This window comes from Tenrec ecaudatus, chromosome 3, assembly GCF_050624435.1.
Source record: "Tenrec ecaudatus isolate mTenEca1 chromosome 3, mTenEca1.hap1, whole genome shotgun sequence".
NCBI lineage: Eukaryota > Metazoa > Chordata > Mammalia > Afrosoricida > Tenrecidae > Tenrec > Tenrec ecaudatus.
The window spans coordinates 84666775-84690356 of NC_134532.1; positions in this window are offsets into that span (position 1 = coordinate 84666775).

Below are 23582 nucleotides of genomic sequence, written 5' to 3' on the forward strand. Positions count from 1 at the left end.
TGGACTCTCACATAGTAGTATCCCTAATCTATGAACAATTAATTCTCATGATGTGATCATACTCCATATCCATCCTCATGAAGAGATCACTGAAAATATATTTGCTATAGCAAAGTGTATTGAAGGAACCAGGGGGCTCCAGACAGAATAGCATCTGGTGTCTTTAAGGATTGTCTTAAGACAAGCAGCCATCTAAGAAAGGCCTCAAATAAATCCACATGGAAGGATACCAGTCTGTCTGATCCAAGGATAATAAGTAGTAAAATCCAAATCCAGAAGAAGGAACTGTACCAGAGCTCACCTTGTGAACACCAGGTTTTCACAGGGCTATGGAGAACAGCGGAAGCTCCCAATCCCCTGTATGGTCCCCGCCTGGAGGAAGCCTGTGTTGAATCTCTCTGACCATAAAGGATATGAATAACCTTGCTATTACACAGAGGGCATTGCAAAGCTGTGGCTAGTTAAAAAGGATCACTTTAGCATTTGATATACCTTTAGACTTATTTTGAAATGATTTCAGTTTTTAATATTTTCATCTTTTTATTGGGAGTTAACAAATCTATCATATTATTCCATAGTTCAATCTCATCCAGCAGTTATTGTCCAATGGCTACCACAGTGAGTTTCCCAACATTCTTGACGTTGTCTGCATTGTCTCCCTTTTATCTGCACCCTCCCACCACCACTGTACCTGCCACTCACCACCAGTCCCCACTACAGAAACCTTTATTCAACTTCTCTCTGGAGGGTCATCAATCTTGGGTTTCATATACCCCCAAATAGAAAAACATATAACCAATTCAGGAGGGTGGCCCCCAAGGACATCACATCTGAGATAAACCCCAATATGAACAAACGAACACAATATACAAAGAGATAAATCTGACTTGAATCATAAAAACCTTGTCAGTTGATCCCCATTCTGATGCATGCTGGACCCGGTCTTGTTTTCACCATTTTCTCTATTTTGATTAAGGTTATCCTATGTTTTGTTCTGCCATAGTTGTTTTTGTTTGACATTCAGGATATGAACTAGTGAATAGGTAAATCTGTAGAGACAGTAACTGGATTGGTGAGTACCCAGGGGAATGGCAGGAGAGGTGGGGGTAACTGGAACGTAACAACAACGAGTCTTAAAAAGAATACATTGATTGTGATGCTAATTGCAGAACTTTTCTTAATATAATTGAGCTGTTCAACTGTATGATGTTTGAAATATAGATCAATAAACAATTTCAAAAAGAAAAAATATGATAAATACAATAATAATCAAACTCACTGTCATTTTGACAGGTTAGAACTGTCCTTGTGTCTGGTACTTTAACCCTTTATAGGAGTATAAAATCTTATCTCTCTCCTGTGGAGCAGCTTGTGATTTTGAACTGCATGCCTTGAGTTCAGCAACCCAACCTGTAACCACAATACCACAGAGCTCCTTACTATGATAAATTGAAGTTCATAAAGATGGAGATCTGTACTTCAAGAAACATTGTTATAAAAGACACTGTTGAGGATATAAAAACACGAGCCACAAACTGGGAGAAATATTTGCGAAGTATATATGTGACAAAGGACTTCAATCCAATATCTACTAAGAATTGTAAGCTTTAACAATTAGAAAACAAATAACCCAATTTAAAACAGAGAAGCACACAATCACACAGCGACCAAGGTTTTAAACAGGCAATTTAACAACAACGAAAATATGAATGGATGATGATTAAACATATGGAAAAATTGAAATAGCACTGCATAGCTATTGAAATATCTAAAATTAAGGCATCTATAATATGTATAAGGAGCTCAGATAGCATAGTCATTAAACACTGGGCTCTGATCTGCCACACTTCAGGAGAAAGACTGAGCTTTCTACTCTTGTAGCCAGTTACAATCTCAGAAACCCACAGGGGCAGTTCCACTCTGTCCTATAAGTTGCTATGAGTCAGCAGTGAGTTTGTTTGTTTGGTTTATTATACTTATGAACTCTGGATAATGGCAGAATATAACTCTTAGGAATATTATAAAAACTAAGTGGTTAACATATTTTAAGTTCTTCGAGTAATGACCTTAGGTCACATTTAATCTCCTCTGGCTTCAGTAGAGAGAAGAGTGTGCCAACTCCACGTCACCTCAAGTCTAGCAGTCCAACATGTAATCCACTACGTCACCAGAACTCCCCTCCTATAAGGATCAGCTTAGTGGTATAGCAACCCTTGAGGAAAAACAACTTTAAAAGAAACTCCTTACCAAAAAAGAAAAAAAGAGGTGTGGAAAGGATCGGAGGGCAAATCTGACCTCCGTTGGCCACACGAGTGAGAAAAGCGAATGCGACTGTTCATCTGTTCAAGGCCTGCTGCCAATGGGCACAAGGCAGGTGTGCCTCCACCCTCTGTCCCCTGGGAGGACACCGGCTGTGCCATCTACAACACCACTTCTCTACAGCCTGCCATCCATTGGAATAGCCTCACAGCGTTCAAAGACAGTGCTCACAATCATGGGCACTTACAAGTTTTTGTGCTGTTGATAAGAGTTACTTCCTATGAACAAATGGTTTTGTTTGCGAGAATCTATCAATCGTGTGATCCCCAGCTTTGCTTTGATCACCAAATCCATATGTTCTGATTACGGCTCCTTCCTCTTTCTTTATAATGTTTGCGTCCCAATTGCCAATAATTATCAATGCATCTTGGCTGAATGGTTGCTCATTTTCAGGCTGAGGATGTTGGTATTGTGTTGTTAGGTGCTATGGAGTCAGTTGCAACCCATAGTGACTCTATGCACAACATGCAAAGCATTCTACAGTTCTGTGCCATCCTCACAATTGTTCTTATGCTTGAAAGAATCCGTTGATGCCACCACTGAGGCAATCCATCTCATGGAAGGCCTTTCTCTGTTTTTTGCTGCCCTTCCACTTTAATAAACACAAGGTCCTTCTCCGGGGACTGATCTCTCCTGACAATGTGTCCAAAGTACATAAGACAAAGTCTTGTCATCCTTGCCTCTAAGGAGTACGCTGACCTTTCTTCTTCCAACACAGATCAGTTTGTCTTTTTATCAGTCCAAGATACTTTTAACGTTCTTCTCCAGCACTATAATTCAAATGTACCCATTCCTTTATGGTTTTCCTTATTCCAACGGCCACAGGCATATGATGCAATAGAGAATACCCTGGCTGGGGTCAGATGCTCCTTAGTCCCAAAAGTAACATCCTTTTCCCTTGGTTCCTCTACAGGTGCCTCTTACCTAATGCAGTACACATTTCGATATCTTGATTGCTGTTTCCAGGAGTATTGATTATGTATCCAAGCAAGACAAAATCCTCGACACGTTCAATCCTTTCTTCATTTCTTATGATGTTACCAATTGGAGCATGTTGTGAGGATTTTGATCTCCGTACATTGAGTTGTCATCCACACTGAGGGCTACAATCCTTGATCTTCAACAGCAAGCGCTACAATTTTCTCCTCACTTTCAGCCAGCAAGGTTGTGTCATTTGCAATTCACAGGCTTTTAATAAGCCTTCCTCCAATCTTGATGCCACACTCTTCATATAATCCAGCTTCTCTGATGATGTGTTTAGCATATTGTTTGAAAAAATTATAGTGAGAGGATGCAACTCTGATGCACAACTTTTCTCATTTTAAATCATGCAATATGCTCTTGTTCTGTTCCCCCAAAACGTTGGTAGAATTCATCAATATCTTCATCTCTATCTTTGGTGGTTGGTGCATAAATTTGAATAATAGTTGTATTCATTGGCTCTCCATGAAAGTGGAAAATAATTAGTTGACATTCCACCAATTTCAAGAGGTAGCATATGATTAAGAACCAATGGTGGTGAAGGAAAAATTTAAACTGCACTGAAAGCACTAGTCAAAAACTAGACTCTAAGAATTTATATAATATCAATTGAAATGCTTCAACAAGCCGATTAAGCACAGGAAGCACTCATTTGTTTATGCCAGGAAATTTGAAAGACAACTACTTGGCCAACCAACTGGTAGAGACCCATTGTATACACATTCCAAAGAAAAGTAGCCCAACACAATGCCCAAACTATAGAACAATATCAATGAAATCCCCTGCTAGTAAAACTTTGTAGGAGTATATTCACAGAGAGGGTCCAGGAATTCAGGCTTGATTCAGAAAAGGATGTGGAGCAAGAGAGATCACTACTGGTACTACATAGACCTTGGTTAAAAACAGAGAAAACCAAAAAGATTTCTAATGGTGTTTTATTGACTATGCCAAGGCAATTAATTGTGTGGGTCAAAACAAAGTATGGATAACCATGAGAAAAATATGAATTCCAGACAATTTCATTTTGCTCCTGTGGAAATTGCATATGCGTCAAGAGGGAGTTGTGCAAACAGAACATGGGAATGCTTTGTGGTTTAAACTCAGGAAGCGTACAACAGGCTTATATCTCCTCCCCATACTTATTGACTATGTACGCCAAGCACATGACCAGAGAAATCCTGAGACCAGAAGCCAATTACAAACTTGTTTTTATTAGGTTCACCTTTTTTGTAAGGTTGCAGAATTTTAATTATGTGTTGATTAATTTGAATAAATGGAATACTTTCAGTTATATGTGAACACAGGTGTCTTCTGAACAGTTACAGATAATAACACAACTTGCAATAAGCCTTACAGTTATAATTCTGATGTCAGTGAACACTATTTTATTCTAGTTCTTTGAACAATGTTAATCCATGTATGACATATTTGACAAATGTCAATTACCAGCAATGTTTAATTAACCAAAAGACTCAATTTCCTGATTACTTTTAGATAAATGGACACCTACTAAAATTTCCATTAAAAAAGTAATTGGCATTAAAAATCCACTGCCATTGAGTTGATTTTGAACCCTATAGTGACCATGTAGGGCAGAGTAGAACTGCTTATCAGGGTTTTGAAGTTTTAAGTATTTAAAGGAACAGCCAGACGTGTCTTTCTCATGAGCAGTCGTTTGTGGCTCTGAAGGGCTCAGTTAGTAGTTGGCAGTTCGATGTTTGCCCTACAGCGTTACCTTAGTGGAGTTCCATTGTTTGTACACCCCTGAGTTAAAGATCTATGTTGTGGGATTCTTTATATCTTTTGATAAATAATGAAGTTGTACCTAATATATGTTATCCTAAGAGTTGAAAAACTAATCCATTACACAGACTTTTAAAAATCTATATTTTATGTCATATTTTATTCATCAATTAATAGTGTTCTATTAATTTGAAGTACACATATTCCTCATCTTAATATTTTAATGTTTGCTGATTATTGAAATGTTTTTTTTGGAGACTATATGAAATGGCCTCCTTTATCCTACTGTCTGTATGCTTCTTTTTTTTAACATAAACCAGAACTTCCCTCATTTATGCAGTGTTGACGGTCTCTAGGTCCTATTAGCACTCCCAGAACTACTAATTAAGGACAAGTATCTGGACAACTGAGTACAAGAGGGCCACACTTGTAACTATTGGAAAACGATTACCAAACAGAATGTGGAAATTGTAGAATATCATTAATATGACATATAAGTATTATTTTGCTAAAAAGAAACATACAACAAAGGTTGCAGCAGTCAATCCGTCTTCTTGAGGACCTTTCTCCTTTTTGCTGCCCCTTTCTTTATCAAGTTTAATGTCCTTTTACAGGGATTGGCCTGTTCTCATAACAAGTCCAAAGTACTTGAGTCAAAGTCTTCTAAAATGGTGGTTAGCCAAACCAAAAACAGTGATATGGGAGAACAGTTATTAACTAATCTTAGTAGGCCTGAGTTAGTTCATTATGCAAAACTACCTAGAACAGCCTGAAACATGAATACTCATAGAGTTTATTGGCTATCAAACATAACTTGAGTTTGGGAAACTTCCAAGACTTTGCTCCAGCATCTCTATTTTATAATGATTATGAATTGTATCATTTTATTGGAGTAAAACTGCTAGTCATATCTTCTTTGAGTTCTGAGAGTTATTCTAATGTATCAACACTGTACCTTAATCCAGTAAGGTAACAATTCTAAGAGTAATGTCCTCTAAACTTGTGAGTTTCCTCCTAGCCCTAGTTAGCTAGGATCACTGTTCTATGGGAAAATAGTGTCACAAATAATGGAGAAATGAAAAGCAGTAATATAATTAATATCTACTTTCTAGGAGTCAACTATATGCTAATTTTATTTTTTAAAGTTATTATACGATCCAAACTGATATTGTATTGTGTTATCTTTATTTATTCTATATTAGTTGAGATTGTTATATTTTTCTTTTTATTTATTCTAATAATGTGACATGTAATATTTCCAATGTAGACCTGCTATGTTTCTCTAATGAAACCATTTTGTCCAGGACTTAATTTTTGTTGAAGTATAAAGGAAATTCAAAATAAACAAATCATTAAAATAGATAAAAAGTTAAAGCTTGACTTTAGCACAAAACTTATGTATTATAATATGACCCATTCCCCAAATATGCCAAATTCCTAAGCTCTGTACATAAACATGTAAATTTTCTCTTACTTGTCAGGACCTAATGACACAGACTTTAAGGATTAAGCTAGCAATTTTAAGATAATTAAGCTAATTTCACATGCATCATGTGATTCAAAATATATGAAAGTCAAGTTCTATATAAGCACAATAAAATATCTCGAAATTTCCATTCTTCTCAAGATTATTCATAGTTTTTAGGAACTACACAGTCGAATATTTTGACAGTCAATAAAACACAAGTAAACATCTTTCTAACATTCTCTGCTTTCTGCTAAGATCCAGCTGGGACCAGCAATGATTTTTCTTATTTCACTTCTTTTTCTAAAACATGGCTGGACCTCTGGCAGCTCACTGTCAATGTACTGCTGCAACCATTGTTGAATGATCTTCAGCAATATTTTACTCACATATATCACTGATATTGTTCTAAACTTTGAGCATTCATTACCTTGTTGAAACATTAAATTGGTATCCCATCAAACCCTGGAGCCTTGTTTTGGCCTAATGTTTTCCGTGTAGATTGCATTCTTTCTTCAAGTCCATTGGTTCTTGATCAGACTAGGGTTGCCCAAATAAATAGAACAGAGCTCTTCTGGGTGGAGCTTTCTTAATAGCATTTTTCCTACTCGTTGAACATCCAGTAAATCTCTCTGAGTTAGTTCACCCATTGATGTCCGCTTTGGGAAGGTTCTCTCTGGTAACAATAAATGTTTCATGAAAGCAGTTTCACTCAAACTTTTTTGGGGGGAATGGCTGTGAAATTTCTTTTTATGCTAAGGAAAATTGCCTAAAAACTGCTGTAATGTAGAACATGGCTTACAAGGGCTATGTTATGGGAAAAACTCAAGTGTACGAGTGGTTTTCCCATTTCAAAAAGGTAAAATGTCAATTGATGATAAACTTCATTATGGATATCTATCAACTTCCCAAATGGACGAAAATGTCTACAAAATTTGTACCCTTGTGTTTGAAGATTGTGGTGGACCACTAAAGAGATGGGGAGGTTATCTGGACTATCTTGGAGCTAGTTCAGTGCCTTTTTAATAGAAGATTTGGGAATAAGAATGGTCACTGCCAAATTTGTGCCTTGGGTTCCAACCAGAAAAAAAAGTGTGGACTGGAAAAACATGCTGTGCTTTGAAAGAACAGCTCCATTGCGATCCAGACAACTATTCCATTGTCTCCTCTCCCCCAGAAAACTCATCAAGTGAAATCAAAGATAAAGATGATGATCTTTTTTTTTAAACAAATGTGAGGGGGATAGAGCATTTGGAGTTCATTGCACAAGGTCAGGTTGTTAATCAAGCTTGTATTTAGAGGTTCTGAAAAGATAGCTTAACAGTATGTGAAGAAAAAAAAAGGCCTGACTTGTGGCAGAAAGGGGATTGGCTTGGCCTCCAGGACAATGCACCTACTCACGCAGCCATCTTGGTGTGCCACTTTTTGGCAAAAAACAAAACAAAACATCATGCCTCTCTTTCCCTGCCCACATGACTTACCTGACCTCACTCTGTGAGATTTCTTTTTGTTCCCATGAATGAAGAGGGACATTAAAGGGCAGTGACTTCATGATGTAGAAAAGGTAGAGAAAGATGAGAAAGGTGCTGTCAGCCATCCAAACAGATGGGTTTGAAAAATGTTTCCAAATGGAATTGCAGATTTCACAGATGTATAAGTGTAATAGAGAGCACTTTGAAGGTGATAAAATGGTTCTGTAAAAAAATTTAAATACAAAGCCTTGAAAAATTCCATTTTGGGGGGTTGCGTATCCCATTTTATGCGACCTCTGAAATGGTGGAATATCCACTTCTCTTTATTCAGGGCTCTGTAGTATTTCCATCTTATTTTGATGCTGCCTGTATTATTCAATATTTTCCCCAAAGACTTCTGATTTTTTTTTAGTTCTTTCAGTTTGCAATAGGCTGAGCACGCGCTTCCTTGTTTACTTTCCAACTGTTGGTCTTTGCACTTTCCATTACAGTATTTGACATTGTTGCTAGAGCTGCTTATTGACTTCATTTCTTACTCTGCCCTTAAAAGCAAGTTTCAGTGTCTCGTCTGGAATCCACTTGGGTCTTTTCTTTCTTTTTAATGATCTTTTGCTTTCTTCATGAGCGATGTGTTTGATTTCCTCACATAGCGCAACAGGTCTTCTGTCATTAATGTTCAATGGAGACAATCTGTTCTTGATGTAGTCTGAAAATTCACATGGGATAGACTCAGAGCTGTGCTTTGACTCTTGTGGCCTTGTTTTAATTTTCTTCAGTTTCAACATGACCTTACATATGAACAATCAATGGATTCTATCATAGTCAGCCCCTGGCCAGGTTTTAGCTTCTGCTATTGAACTTCTCCATCATCTTTCCCTCAAATGTAGCCAATATATTCTATTTGTAGAAGTCCATATGTGTAGAAGCCTTTTATGTTGTTGAAAAAGTTATTTGTTATAAACAAGTCATTGATCATGTAAATCCTATTGTGTCACCTCTAGCTTTGTTTCTATCACAAAGACCATAATTTCCAACTATTCTTGCTTCATTTTTGTTTACAACATTTTCATTCCAATAGCTAATTATTGTCAATACATTTTGATTGCACATCTGACCAATTTCACGCTGAAATTGGTAACATTCTTCAGTTTTCTCCATCAGCAACTTTTTGTGGTTGATGTGTATATTTGAAAAATAGTTTTTTTATTTGGATATCCTTGAAAATAAATAGCTATAATCCTCCCACAAACAGCATTGTACTTTAAGATTGATGTTGCAATGTCTGTTTGGACAATATAGGTAAAGCCGTTTCTTTTTATTCTGTTATTTCTGGCATGGTAAACCATATGATTTTCTGATTCAAAATGGCCACCACGAATCCACTTCTGTTTATTCATGCCTAGGATATTGATCTTGATAGGGTCCGTTTAACTTTTTGATTACTTCCAATTTTTCTAGATTCATATTTTACACATTCCAAACTCTAATCAATAGTAGATATTTGCAGCTATTTTTTCTTGAGCCATGCCCTCTCAGCAAATAGCCATCTGGAAAGCTCCATTCCCATTGGCTTTACTTCATATATGTCACCATGCTTGGTTCTGCTCACAAGAAGCAGCTTCTCCTCAATCACATTTCTGGTGGCCTCTGACCGGAGGTGCCCGTTTTCCCGCCCTGTATGAGACAATGCTCTGCTTCCATTCCTTAAACCTTCACTATCTGACAGTGTTTGGAAGCTACGAACAAGGTTTTCAGGGGTTCCTCCTTCCAAAGTGGGGAGCTGAATCCTGTTTTGTTGTCTGCTTTTAGTCTGGAAGCTCCACTGAAACCTGGTCACTTTGGTGACCCTGCTGACATTTGAAATACCTTCTAGCATGGCACCACAACTGACAGACAAGTGGTAGAATACAAACATAGGATATGAATCATTTTATACAGCTATTGTTTCTAATATTTATTTTCTAATATATTTCCTCATATCTACATTAGGAATCCATTTTCTTTGAACCGAAGAGCATTCTTTAAATACTTTTATTCTAATTTCTCAATTTGTGTTCAATTAACCTTTTCTTTATTTTACTCCTGCTTTCCAAATGTGGTTTTGATAGGTTAAAATTAGAGTTTGACAATTGATTTAACTGAGCTCTTTTAATCTGCTACTCTGGTACAACATGAAATTAATTTACTCTGCCTTTTTTCATGAATTAAGACAGAAGCCCACGTCATGGGTGTCTGTGATGTGAATTTCCAGGCAATTCCACCCTCTTTAGTCAGTGCCAACGTTGAGAAAACCAAGTTTCCTTCTCTCTCATTTTGATCAAGGGCTTTTTTCTTCCTATTTATTCATCATCAAAATGATCTAGCAACCTTACTCTTCTAACTACTGGGGTTTTATTGTCTTATGCACATGCGTAGGTCTCTAGACATTGTATTTTTCTGTCCTTCCAGGATGTACAACAGGATATGTAGGCTCCATGCTGGGAAAGTTTGGCATAAACTATCATGCTACAAGTCAACGAAGGTTGTATTTGGGTTACTACTTACTTTTAGTTCTTATAGCAAAGCTTATTCTTCCTGCCCAGAAGGTCTTTGAAAATAATTTTTAAAGTGATTTCTCTCCCATAACAATTATTTTACTTTTCAGAATCAGCTGATACATAGATAAATTTAATATATATGATAAATGGCTAAGTGCTTATTTAAAATCTCCTACATTGTGATTATTTAAATTGCTTTATTAATTATAATTACCAAATATTACCTAGGCAACTTTTCTACAAAATATTTCTTTTTAATGCATAAACATTTTTAATATTAAAACTTTCTTTTGCATGTTTATTTTTAGATTATAATCTTGAAAAATATTTAACAACTAAATGTATAGAAAAATCTTAGATGCATGAGTTGGATCATATTGAATTGTTTATTTCTAAATTGAATACATTAATTTTACTAATTTTTTAACTATTCACGATTACTAGCTAACAACAGTGTACCAGCTAACAATGACATACACTTGGTATTATATTAAACATTTTTAATTAATGTGCACATTTAATTATAATAATATCTGATAAAGAATAGTCTTTATTTTCTTGTAACATATATAAATAAATTAAAGTTAAGAATTGTCTGAAAGTTTAGTTATGAAAAGCTAGCACAACTCATATTTGTTTTGCTCCATAACATGTAAATCTGTAAATACGACATTATGGTCCAATTTGTTATAAAAGGCACTTTGTGAAACAAAGCATGTCATATAGAAATCAATAAGCATATTATCTATTTTGTGCATGTGTACTTACACATGTATACAGACTATTAATGATGAACGATTAATACCTAAATAGTCAATATCTACGGAGAAGTTAGATGCAATGATTTGAAAATGTGATTTTAATGAAGACTTCACCGAGGAGGCATATTTGGACTGGACATAGAGATGAGGGAAGCTGGGGTGGGGAGGGAGAGACATCTGTGCTGGGAGACTCTCTTAAAAGAGTCATTGAAATAGGGAAACAGGAGCTGTATTCAGATGACGATGACAATGAATATAGTGATTCAGTTTGAATAAAGGATTAGTTTGTGAGGTGATGGGAGGGAGAGGCAATTTCTTACATTTAACAGAGAGTTTGAATTCCAGAATCAGAAATGTGTATGTTATTCTGAAGGGAAAGAATAGCTTTTGTACTTTTATTGACATTGCAGGGAAAATTATCTGCTATCTCCATCACGCCACCTTCACACATCAATCACACATTTGCTTATGAACTCTGGAAGTTCTGACATTAGTTACAGCTTTCATTTATTAATTATGTCTTAATTTTATTTTTTCTTGTTATTTTCTTTTCCTATTTTAATAAAATGTAATACTTGTCTTTTCAGGAAAAAGATAATCTTTGCCATGGCCTCCATTTCTATAATTTTGATCATTATGTATTTTCTTAGGAATCAACCAAATTTTGTTCTTCCACTTTCTCACATTCCTTTTGCCCCTCATCCCACCAAGCCTTCCCCTACTTATCGCTCTCTGACTGCTGACCAAGGACTGATTGTCTGTGCTCACCTACCTTTGTCCCTCTAACATCGTTCACGGTATAAAGAAAGGTGGGGGCTTTGAAATCAGACATGCATTAAGTGACCTTAAATTATTTGTATACCATCTAGAGCCTGATTCTGGTAAGAATCCAAAGAAAAGGGATGTGGAAGATAAATAAGAGCGTATATATAAAGTGCTAATCTTAATTCCTGATTCAAAATATACATTCAATAAACTGCTAATGGAGCCCTGGTGGCATACTGGTTATGCATTGGACTACAATATCCACATGTTGCAGTTCAAAACCACCAGCAGCTTGGTGGGAGAAAGATTGGACTCCATTACGGTTACGGTTGCAGAAACCCACAGGGGTCACTATGACTCAGCATGGACTTCATGACAGTGAGGTGTTTAAAAAATATTATTTTCAGAGATCTGGGGACACAGTAATTAATCACTCAGTTGCTAATCAAAAAATAAATGGTTTGGATCTGCCAACCATGATATAGAAAAAATGTGGCAGGTCACTTTGAGTTAAAATTGATTTTAAGAGTGAGGATTTGTAAAATGAGTTAATATTTTAAAAGACTAACTCTAAGCTCTCTCTACTGTAGGTCTTATGATGGGCACATGTCAGCTTAGGAAAAAGAGAACGCCTCATAAAGTGAGCACGTGTAAGGAATAGTAGAGCATGAAATCCCACAAAGTGTTGATCACATTCCAAATTTGCAGGCACGTTGGCTATAAAATCTTGAGGCACAGTTTTGTTGTTGTTGATATTATTATTATCATCACCATTTTCATTTACTGCCTTTGTAAGTCATGAGAAAGCTGTTGTGTTTGATCAGTGGGTATATATATAATAGGACAGTGACCAGAAATGGTTCCCCTTGAAGATGGCACTGGCTAAGCAGGCAGGGCAAACAATAAGATTGTTCCTAAGTATGGGTCCACTACCTAATACCTAAGCATAGAATCATGTCCAGGCATTCCTGTTCCTTAAATTATTTCCTGGAACACCTACCTTCACTCTTTAATCTTCCCTCAAGATATTTTGTTTAATTATTTTTATTCATATATCAAAAGTTGCTGATCCATTTAAAAGAGATAGTAAGAAAGACTAATGATTCTTTAGATTCATTATGTTTACATGGAATATCTATTCTTTTAATCAATTTTTCAGAACACTGCCAGAAATTAAAAATCAACCAATAAATTTATGTTTATATTATGAACAAAATATTCCCGATGATAAGCTGCCATTACTCTCTCGGTCTACTTATTAAGCTCCTGTTATCATAATCACACCGAACACACACTGTCTTGCTTACGTAAGGTAGCGTTATATACAGAATTCTATTTTCTTATGGCTCAAGAAGCTAGAAGGCTGAATTCAGGCCAGTAGCTCCACAGGAAGGCATTTCCTCTGTCTATTCTTGAGGGAAGTTCACCATCACTTTTAACTTTCTGTTCCCCAGGTCTTAGCTACATTCATATGGCTTGCCATTTATCTTCCCCTATCTCTGTTTACTTCTATATGCCTAATCAGCTCCTTTATATAGCTCAAAAGTGAACAGTTTAAAAAGCACTTTACACTGTTATGGTCTCATTAACAGAGCAAAGAAATCCCTACTCCTAATTGAGATTCCATCTAAACTTGTACTCCACCCACGGATCGCCAACAAGACTGTTCTGACATACGGCGAACCTATCCCACTAAAAATGCTCTTTGTTCCTTTTAAACAGAAATTATTTTATTCCTTCCTGAATAAGTGGTATTTTAAAAATTAAATGTATCATGGAAACTATGCTATTGCAGAAAAACTTCAATCGCTTCCTCCTGCTCTTGGAATAACACATGAATCATTAACACAACCATTACTTCCTCTGGCCAAAGACAATGGGGCTTTCTTTGATGTGTTGCTGGCCATATCTCTCAGGACACTCAACTTCTGAACTGGCCTTTCATTCCTAAGGGCCTGGGTAAGAACATGTGGTTAAGATAGCCTGACCTTGCTGTTTATTTTTCTCCTCACTTTTTATCCAGTTAACACAACACTTTTATATCTCAATTTGCCTGTGATTATTCTGGGTAAGCTTAGGCCATGATCCTCTGTTTTATACTTCTATATTGCCTGGTTTTATTCTATTATTAATTCTCTTAGTAAATACATGATTTTTTAAATGATATTTAATACACAATTCTGGCACTGAATGTAATTTGTGGAAAATTAAAGGAAAGAGTGATTACTATTTTCTTCCCCGGTGTACAAATCCAAGATCCAAGCACTTTCTTTAATGCAGTGAGGTTGGTCTCTCTCTCTCTCCTCTGTCTCTTAAATATATATATTTCCCAGAGTCCTTTTATTTTATACCAAAAGCCACATCCCTCAAGAAGTGCCATCAAACTATAATTTGATTGACAAGTTTAATTCCACTTCTACTTAGGAGTATCATAGCTAGGTATAATACCTAACCTCCATAAGGCTTTTTCAGGGTCGCTATCTTAATAAAAAGTTGGTATGTTTTTTTTATGGCATGGTTTTGGTTTGGAATGTTTGTGATGTTTTATGAACTTTCTTGGTCCTCTTTTCAATGGGTGTGTGCTAAACTTTGTGCCGAAGTTGAGTTTAAAAATTCATAATGGAGGCTATAGCAAGGATCACTTAGGGATACTTAGATAGCTGAGTATTCTCACAACTCCTTTATTCGTAGTTTTGAAATGTAGACTAGTGCTGAGACCACCATTTCACGTCACCTAGTGGTCCTCATGACTATCTGTAGATAATTGGCCATCCCCTCACAGAAGGGTCACAAGGAAGGGATGAGCCAATCAGGGAGCAGTATAGCACCTAAAAAAACATACAACATTCTTTTAGTTCTTTAATGATTCCTCCCCCCTCTCCTCATGACCCCAATTCTACCTTACAAATCTGGCTAGACAAGAGTGTGTTCCTGGTACAGATAAGAACTCCTGACACACAGAATCCAAGACAGATAACCCCCTCAGAAACATCAATGGGAGCAGCAATACCATGAGGGTAGGGGGAAGGTGAGGGGAGGAAATGGGAACCAATCTCAATGATCAAGGTATAAGCCCCCCACCCCTTGAGTGATGAACAACAGAAACATGGGTGAAGGGAGAAAACAGATGATGTAAGGTATGAAAGTAAGAATAATTTCCAGGGTTCATGAGGGAGGGAGGGTAGGGAAGGGATACGAAGGGCTCAAGTAGAAAGAAGGTGTTTCGAAAGCATGATGGCAACATACCTGCAAATGTGCTTGACACAGTGGACTTATGGATTGTGATAAGAGTTGTAAGAGTCCGCAATAAAATGCTTTATTGAAATTAACAACAAAAAATAGTGGAAATTCCAGAATACTACGTTGTGCCCATATGCTCACGCAGAACATAGATCAAAAGGTGGTTGTGCAAAGAGAACCACACAATACTGGCTGGTTTAAGAGAATAAAGGTGTGCACCAGAGTTGTATCCTCTCCTCACTCAATATATTTGCTGGCTAGTAATCAATGAACTGCATTATAAGACGAAGGATGGGGCATCCAGATGGGAGGAAGTCTTACTAACGGACTGTGATATCCAGATAACATAACCATGCTTGCTGGAAATGAAGAGGAGGTACTTCCTGAAGAAGATGAAGGATTTCATCCTTCAGTATGGATTACAACTCAATGTAAGGAAGATGAAAACACTCACAACATGTTCCAACAGGAAAAAGCACGATAAAGGTAGACAAGTTTGAAGTTAACACAGATTATTCTTGCTGACTCCACAATTAATGCTTATGGAAGTAGCAGTCAAGAGATAAGACGCATTACATTAGGTAAATCTGCCGGACAAGACCTCTTTAGAGTATGCAAAACAGGGATGTTACTTTGAGGACTAAGATGCACCTGACACAAGTCCACCTTCAATTTTCAATGGCCTCATACGCATATGAAAGCTGGACATTGACTAAAGGAGAAGGAAGAAGAATCAACAAACCTCAACTGTGTTGCTGGTGAAAAATATTGGAAGTACCATGAACTGCTGGTTAATGGACAGTCTCTCTCAAAAGAAGTATGGCCGAGTGCTCCTTAAGATGGTGAGACTGTCTTACATACTTTCCACGTGTTGTCAGGAGAGAGCAGTCTCTGGAGAAGGACTTCAAGCTTGGTAAAGTGGAGAAGTAGAAAACAGAAGAAGGCTCCAAATGATATAGATTGACACAGTGACTGCAAAAATAGGCTCAAGTTTAGGAACTTTAGTGAGGATGGTACAGGACCAGACACTTTCCTTTTGTGGTGCATAGGTGAACTCCATGGCACCTAACAAAAGCTACAAGCAGTCACTTAAACCAGCTGAAGTCAATCTTTCATGAGGGAGGAGGACGTTTGTGACCTCAAAGACAACTGAAGTATATTGTATAGGTTTCATGAGTTATTTTACAATGTCACATATTCTTCCTTGCCCCTATTAGTGTCAGTTATTCTCTCTTCTGGTTATTTCTACAGCCTGTAGTCTTCCCAAATCTTCCTGTTTTCTTGGTTAATTTCACAGACATTATTTTTTGTGTGTATACCATCTCCAACAGCTATATGATAGTGCCCAAAACAGTAGAATCTAGCTTAAAAATAACAAATTAAAACAAAAGTGACTTAATTTCAAATAATTTTGTCCCCTTTGCCATGATATGCTTCGAAGTCTATGAATGGAATTTCTCTTTCCACATCTGTGCTCCTCAGCTTAATGGACTCAAACTCTAGGTTTTCATGCATGTTTTGCAAGTGTCATAAAAGGTATCATGTACGTCATAATGTAAATACCTGGAAATCTAATTTGTAAGGTTATTCTATTATTCTCTAGAAATATTGCCATAAGAGAATAATTAATGAAATGTTATTGAAATCATTATATTAAAAATAATAGGACTTGAACATGTAGCATATTATCATTCAGAAAGACACCTATTAGAAATGGATATTTTGGTAAAATTAATTTATGTATTTTATCACTGTATTTACTAACATATAGTTTATTTAGCAAAATAATCATATGTAACTGATTCACATGTATTGATATATATATATCATGGAGGAAAAAAGGAATAATAGCTAAACATTTACTCTTTTTGAAGTCTTTGTTTCAAGAAAGACCAGATATAATTAAGATGCCAAAGTAATCTACAATAACCATAAAGAAAGATCTTAGTATTAAATTCATATTTGGAAAACTCGTTGAAAATTCATTCATGCATTGTTAATATACAACATGCCCTTAAAATGACTAAAATCTTAATGAATTAAGGGATTTCAGTCAGGGAAAGAGTTTTTCTCCTCACCAGAGAAGAAGCATCTTATTATAATATTTTTTAATTATTTTTTCCCTCTATCCTTGTTTTTGTTTTGTTTTGTTTTTAGAGACATTAAAAATGCACAGTCTTATCAAACTATCTAAAAATAAATATTCAATAAGTCCATTACATTCTATTTTCTTTCTTAATCACCAACTGATACCTAAATGAATAATGAAAATATTTACATGAAGATTAAGGGGATAAAAAGGAAGAAGAATTTATGGTGTCATATCATGACATAATAAGATATAACTAAGACTAAAGAAGTTTTAATGGTTGACTCCTTGTTTTTGATTCAAATAACTGCTTCTAGAGATGCATCCAAAGAATTTAGTCCTTCAATTAAACAAAGACTAAAACCTCAATCTCCCTTCTTACTATCACTGCCTTATGCTTATCTATCTATCTATCTATCTATCTATCATTATCATCATCTGTATCAGTACATTTTCAAAAAGGGCATTAAATCTTTATTAAGAAGGAGTAAATTAAAATTTTAGTCTTCGTTCCACATACACACACCCAAATCATATACAAAAAATTCCATTGACATAGTTTGTAAGGGAATAAATAACCTCTTATGAACTTCAATTATTTTTCTGAAAATGCTAAGAAATATATTTGGGTTCACAGATCAGTTCTAATGATATTTCTTTGTGCACAGTAGGAATACAATATTTATTGAGTAATAAAATATTTAAAATATGAGATATAAAAATGAAGAGCATATAATGAGTGTTTGCTAAAAGCCAGGTACTACGTTAATATTGTGTGCATTTCTCTCATTATATTTAATTTTTCTAATGCCCACATATTATCTCCATTAGAAGTATGAAGCAATTCAGTCTCATGTTGGTAATTTGAATTGTCTAAAGTCACAGAACTAATAAGTAGCATTACAAAGACTCAGATTTGGTGTAAAATATCAAGCGCTAGTGTGTCAGAACCAGTTTGAAATCATCCATTAAAACAGTTGTTTTTCTATCACCAAACTCAGAGTTTAACAATTATCTTTAAGGTGAATATTGTTAATAGAACATATTTTCTTGCTTATTTATTTATTTAGCAATTTAAACAATAAATATTTATCAAGCCTTCCTACAGAAAGTTTATACAAGTTGACCACATAAAAATGAACTAAGAATTATGATACAACCTAAGAAAAGCTAAAATGTGATATAGATGTTGATGTTTCTAAGAGAGATGTTGAGCTCAGTGGTAAGTGTGAGGAATGCATCCATACTAAGACAACAACAAAAAAATACTGCCACTTTTAACATGAGGGTTAATATAAAAAGGTTATGGCTAACAGGTATATGAGGTTTCAGAACACCCCATTTAACTTCACCTTGGGAAAATAGAATCAGTACTGTGTTAGTTACAGAATTTGTTGTCAATTTGAGACTTAAGAGTGAAAGGGTAGAGCTTAGCCTGTCAATCGGGTTGCAGCTTGATGACCTCATTTGGAGACGCTAAGGAGATAAATAGCTTGTTGGAGGTAGGACACACGCTCACTTCCTGTGAGACATTCTGTTGACAAGACACAGGGAGCTATCCTAGAATCCTAGAGTTTAAGGAGCCACATGGAGACCCCTGTCAGTGCTAAGATGCTTCCACTGTCACTGGATCCACAATAATTTCCACCCACTGCCCTGTGAACTTTCTACGTTTGGCATCATTGAATGTGTTGTGTGAGTCTGAAGAGAACTTCATAGATTGGTATCAGACACATGGGCTAATCTCAGACTTATGGACTTGGTCTGGACTGGGCTGGGGTGTTTTCTAAATATTCAATTTGCTCTTATATATAAAGCTCTTTCTTATACATATATGAGTGTCTATGAATTTTTCCCTTCTACTCTAGTCAGGGTAACACAGTACCTAAATTGACGGGGTGAGGCTTATTACTATGGAGTTGAAGCAATTCCAACAAGAGATTATCCTTCTCATGACACTATATCCTCTATTACGGGCTCCATAATCTCTTAGAAGGGCCACAAAAAACTCACAGACCACACTCGGCTTGCAGTGTTTGCAAGAGAAGTTAATAAATGATCATCTGGGATCAGAAACCACCCAGGATATAACTCTCTGATCACTTGAATGGTGTCTGTGTGATCACTTGAGTCATATGCTCCTGTTTCATTAACATAACAGACACTCATTCCAAAATGGGACTGTAATCACAAGCATAAAACCAAAGATAATCAGATCAAATTCTCCACCACGGAATCCATTCTAACTGATAATTGATTATATTACACAAACTAGAACTCCACCTGTGTGCTTTTGAGGTTGTAAATCTTTACAAGAACTGAAAGTCTCATCTTTCTCCTGAAGAGTTGCTGGTGAGTTTGAACTCTGGACCTTTCAGCTAGCAGCTCAGCTTGTACCTGATTACCTCATCTCAAAAATCCAAACAACAAGATCCTGTTTGCCATTGAGTGGATGGCAACTCACAAGTGCAGAAGCTACGACATAAAACACATTACAAAATGGAGACTGTGACTAGAGGGGCCATTGAAGTAATACAGGGCACTATGCACATCTAAAATGGATTTTGAGTATGATGGCAAAAGGTATGATATTGAAAATACTTAATGGAAAATGCAAAAAAAAATCCTTAATAATATAAAATCCAAAAAGTTTAAGCCCACTATCATTGAATGGATTCTGAGTCACAGTGGTACTCTCCATACTGTTTCTGCGACTAAATATTTGTTGGGGTGGATAGACTCAACCTTTTGCACGAACCTTTCAAGATACAGCCCAAATATGACCTTCAAATACAACCAGGCCTTTTAAATTCATTTGGAAATTATTACAACATTTCTAAAATGGAGAGAGGAAGGACTTTGAAGTATTTTTAAAAATTGTTTATAGAAACAACTTTCTAACGTTTAAGTTTATTCCTAGGATATTGTTATTCTAAGATTGTTATTCTAAGATATTGAATATCTTAGACAATGAAAAAGGTGATTTTTCTCATCATATGATGAGAAAATTAAAACAAATTGTATATAAGAATGAGAGATTGGAAAGGAACAAAACATGAGGTATCGTTAAAGGATTATCTACTTAGGAGGAAAATGTAGAATAAAAAAGGTAATGCTAACGATGGTGCTTTAACATTCCATTTCAACTCAATCCATAGATTTTAGATACAACCATATATCCCGCTAATTAGGTTGTTAATTTGATAAGCATGACTGGCTGCAATATATTTAGAGCAAACTCATAATAGTTTTGTTTAATAGGAAGGTTTAAATGTATGAAGAGAAAAGGAGGCCTGTGAATGAGAAGATATTTATAACAATCAGAGTTTTACTGACAAAAAACTCTTTAAATCTAATCTTAAATTTTAAGAAAGAAAAACGTATTTATCAGAGTTTATAGAAATTTTATCAGCGTAGTAAAAAACTAGATTTACAAAATGGGTAGTTACCAGTTATCCTCTGACGAAGAATGATTTCAACTCTTCCTGCATACATGCTTCTAAAATATCCAGTGTAAAATACTTCTTGAATTTTTGAAACTTATTAAAAATAAAATTCAAAGCATTGTATTAATATTTTATATGTTAAAGTACTTTAATATATTCTAAAATAGAATAAAAATTTAAATTTACTCTAACTCTTTTCATATTTTTAATTAATTGGGATTTAGCATGCATATCATGTCATTCTATATTTCAATCTAATCAAGAAGAATTGTACAATTACTACCACAATCAGTTTCCAAACATTCTTCTTCTACTTCGGCTCCTTGGCATCATCTTCCTTTTACCCTCTTCCCTAAGCCACTGTGTCTCCTCAGCCCCTTAATCTACTTGATGTCCTATAGGTTCACCACTCCTGGGTTTCATAGACCAAAACACAGAAAACCATATAACACAACTTCACAAGGATGACCTTCATTGACATACACCTCCGTGATAAACTCTAATATGAACAAACAACAACAAAAGAAAAACAATACAAACCAAAATACAGAACATTTTGTAAACCAGATCAGGTTCATCCTGCATCATATGGGGGATCTACTGACAAAGTTTTAACTCTTCACATCAGGTTTATGCCTTTGATCTTCTATACGCCTCTCCCCCAAGCACTCTGCTTAGTCACCACTTTCCTCTCATCCCTCAATTTTAGATAGGGGAGTTTTCCAGAGGCTTATTTCCAAATTAGTTCCACAAACGAATCTTGAGCACACTGGATTCTCACAATTTAGGCTCTGATAGGGATTTTATGGGTTCAAATCTTTCAGTGACTGATAATGGCCTGCTTCTTCCATGCGGACTTAGTTGACATCTTACTTAGATATCTGCTTGTTTAGAGGTTTATCTTTGATAGGTGCATAAAAGCAAATGGGGTGAAGAAAACTGATGGTGCCCAGCTATGGAAAGAAATAGCATCTAGGGACTTAAAGGCTTATAGTTAAACAAGCAGCCATCTAGCAGGGAAGCAAAAAAGCTCACATGGAAGAAGCACACTAACCCATGTGATCATGAGGTGTCAATTGGAAATAGTATCAGAAGTCCAAAAACAAGCAACCATGTTAGTATGAAAGGGGGTGGATGTAGTGGAGAACCTAAAACCCATCTGTAAGATAATTGGACAGACCTCCTCAGAGAGGCCACATAGAAGGGATGAAAAATCTAGGGTGTGGTATAGCAATGGTAAACCACATAACTATCCTTTAGATTTTTAATATTTCCTCCTCTTACTATTATTGTTTTTATTTGTTATACTTCATTAATCATGTTAGATTTGTGTACATTCATTTGTATATATAAGATCATGTGTTACATGAAAGCCAAGATAGATGACCATTCAGAAACAGTAATAAGAGTAACAGTTCCTTGAGGGTACAAGAAGGGGATGGGGAATAGAGAGTTGAGAGCATTAATGACTGTATGAGCCCACTTGATGGGATATGAATGGATATATGAAATATGTAAGATATGGCAAATAAAAAAGTGAATAAGAGTTTCTGCAAGGTAGGTTGGCTGAGTGTGTCTGAAGAGGGATGTACGGACTAGTATAGGACCTATCGACCTCAATGGGAGTGGATTGAGATAGTTTCTCAATATATAATTACTTCTTGATATAAAGTTCTTTCTTATATACAAATAAGTGTCTCTAGATTTGTTTCTCTAGTCAACCTGGCCTAATATAGTAACCCTATTTGGATTTCTGAAGGTATGAATCTGTACTGGAGCTTCAACTTTCTCTCTCAGAGAGCCTGATGGGTTTGAAAGGTCAAATCTGTGGTTTGAGGCCTTTAGCTATCAAGACAGCACCTCTAGGCCTAGGGAAGGTGAAAAGAGGCATGAAAATAGCATGGACATGGGAGCTATGTCACATTGAAGAAGTCACAAAAATATGGATGAAAGAAGAGAAGGGAAATAAATTCCTTTTAGAAGGAAAATAATCTGCACGTTGGGTGGCATGGGAACATTATGGTGTTGGCTCTTTGTTTAATTCTTAAATTATCTTAGCATATTTGTTTATCAAATTAGACCTGAAATAAAATACCGACCAAAATGTTGTTAAGAAGGTGAGAAAATGCTGAAGCTAGGAGTCATTTGAGTTCACCCAGTATCGTAAAAAAGAACATGGATTTACTTTCACTGTTGTTTGCACTCACAGGAATGTGTGAAAACGAATTGAGGGCAGTGCAAACAAAAGAAATTTTGAATCCCATTACTTGTCCTCAGTCTTGTGAATCACCGTGTAACTTATTTAATAAAAGAAAACATTTTCACTGTTGGGTGAGAGAAAACCTGATTTGTTTTTCAAGACCAGTCAGAATTAAATGATGAGCAAAGCTGACTGCTGTTTCAGACAATAGTATCCAGTTCTCCTGTCATGACCATTAAACTAAGAATTGCCAAGAAAGCAAACATCTTCAAGGGACAAAGCTCATTTGTGTTTGTAGTTTTGCCTTAGGCCTAAAAGGGAAGGAAAGGCCTTTCTAAGTTTCCTATCGGTATGTCCTACTCATTTTCCTGAAAGGGAAACCTTCCTCAAGCAATTCCCCATAAAGAAATGCCATTATCTGCTGAAGCTCTTTTGATTATTCTGTGACCCAATCCATCAGCAAGCTTTCTAGGAGCAGATTCAAAGATGACTGTTAGTAATTATAAAGAAAATTGATCCTGTAAAAGCAACAGTTTGATATTTATTCCAACAATCCACCACATA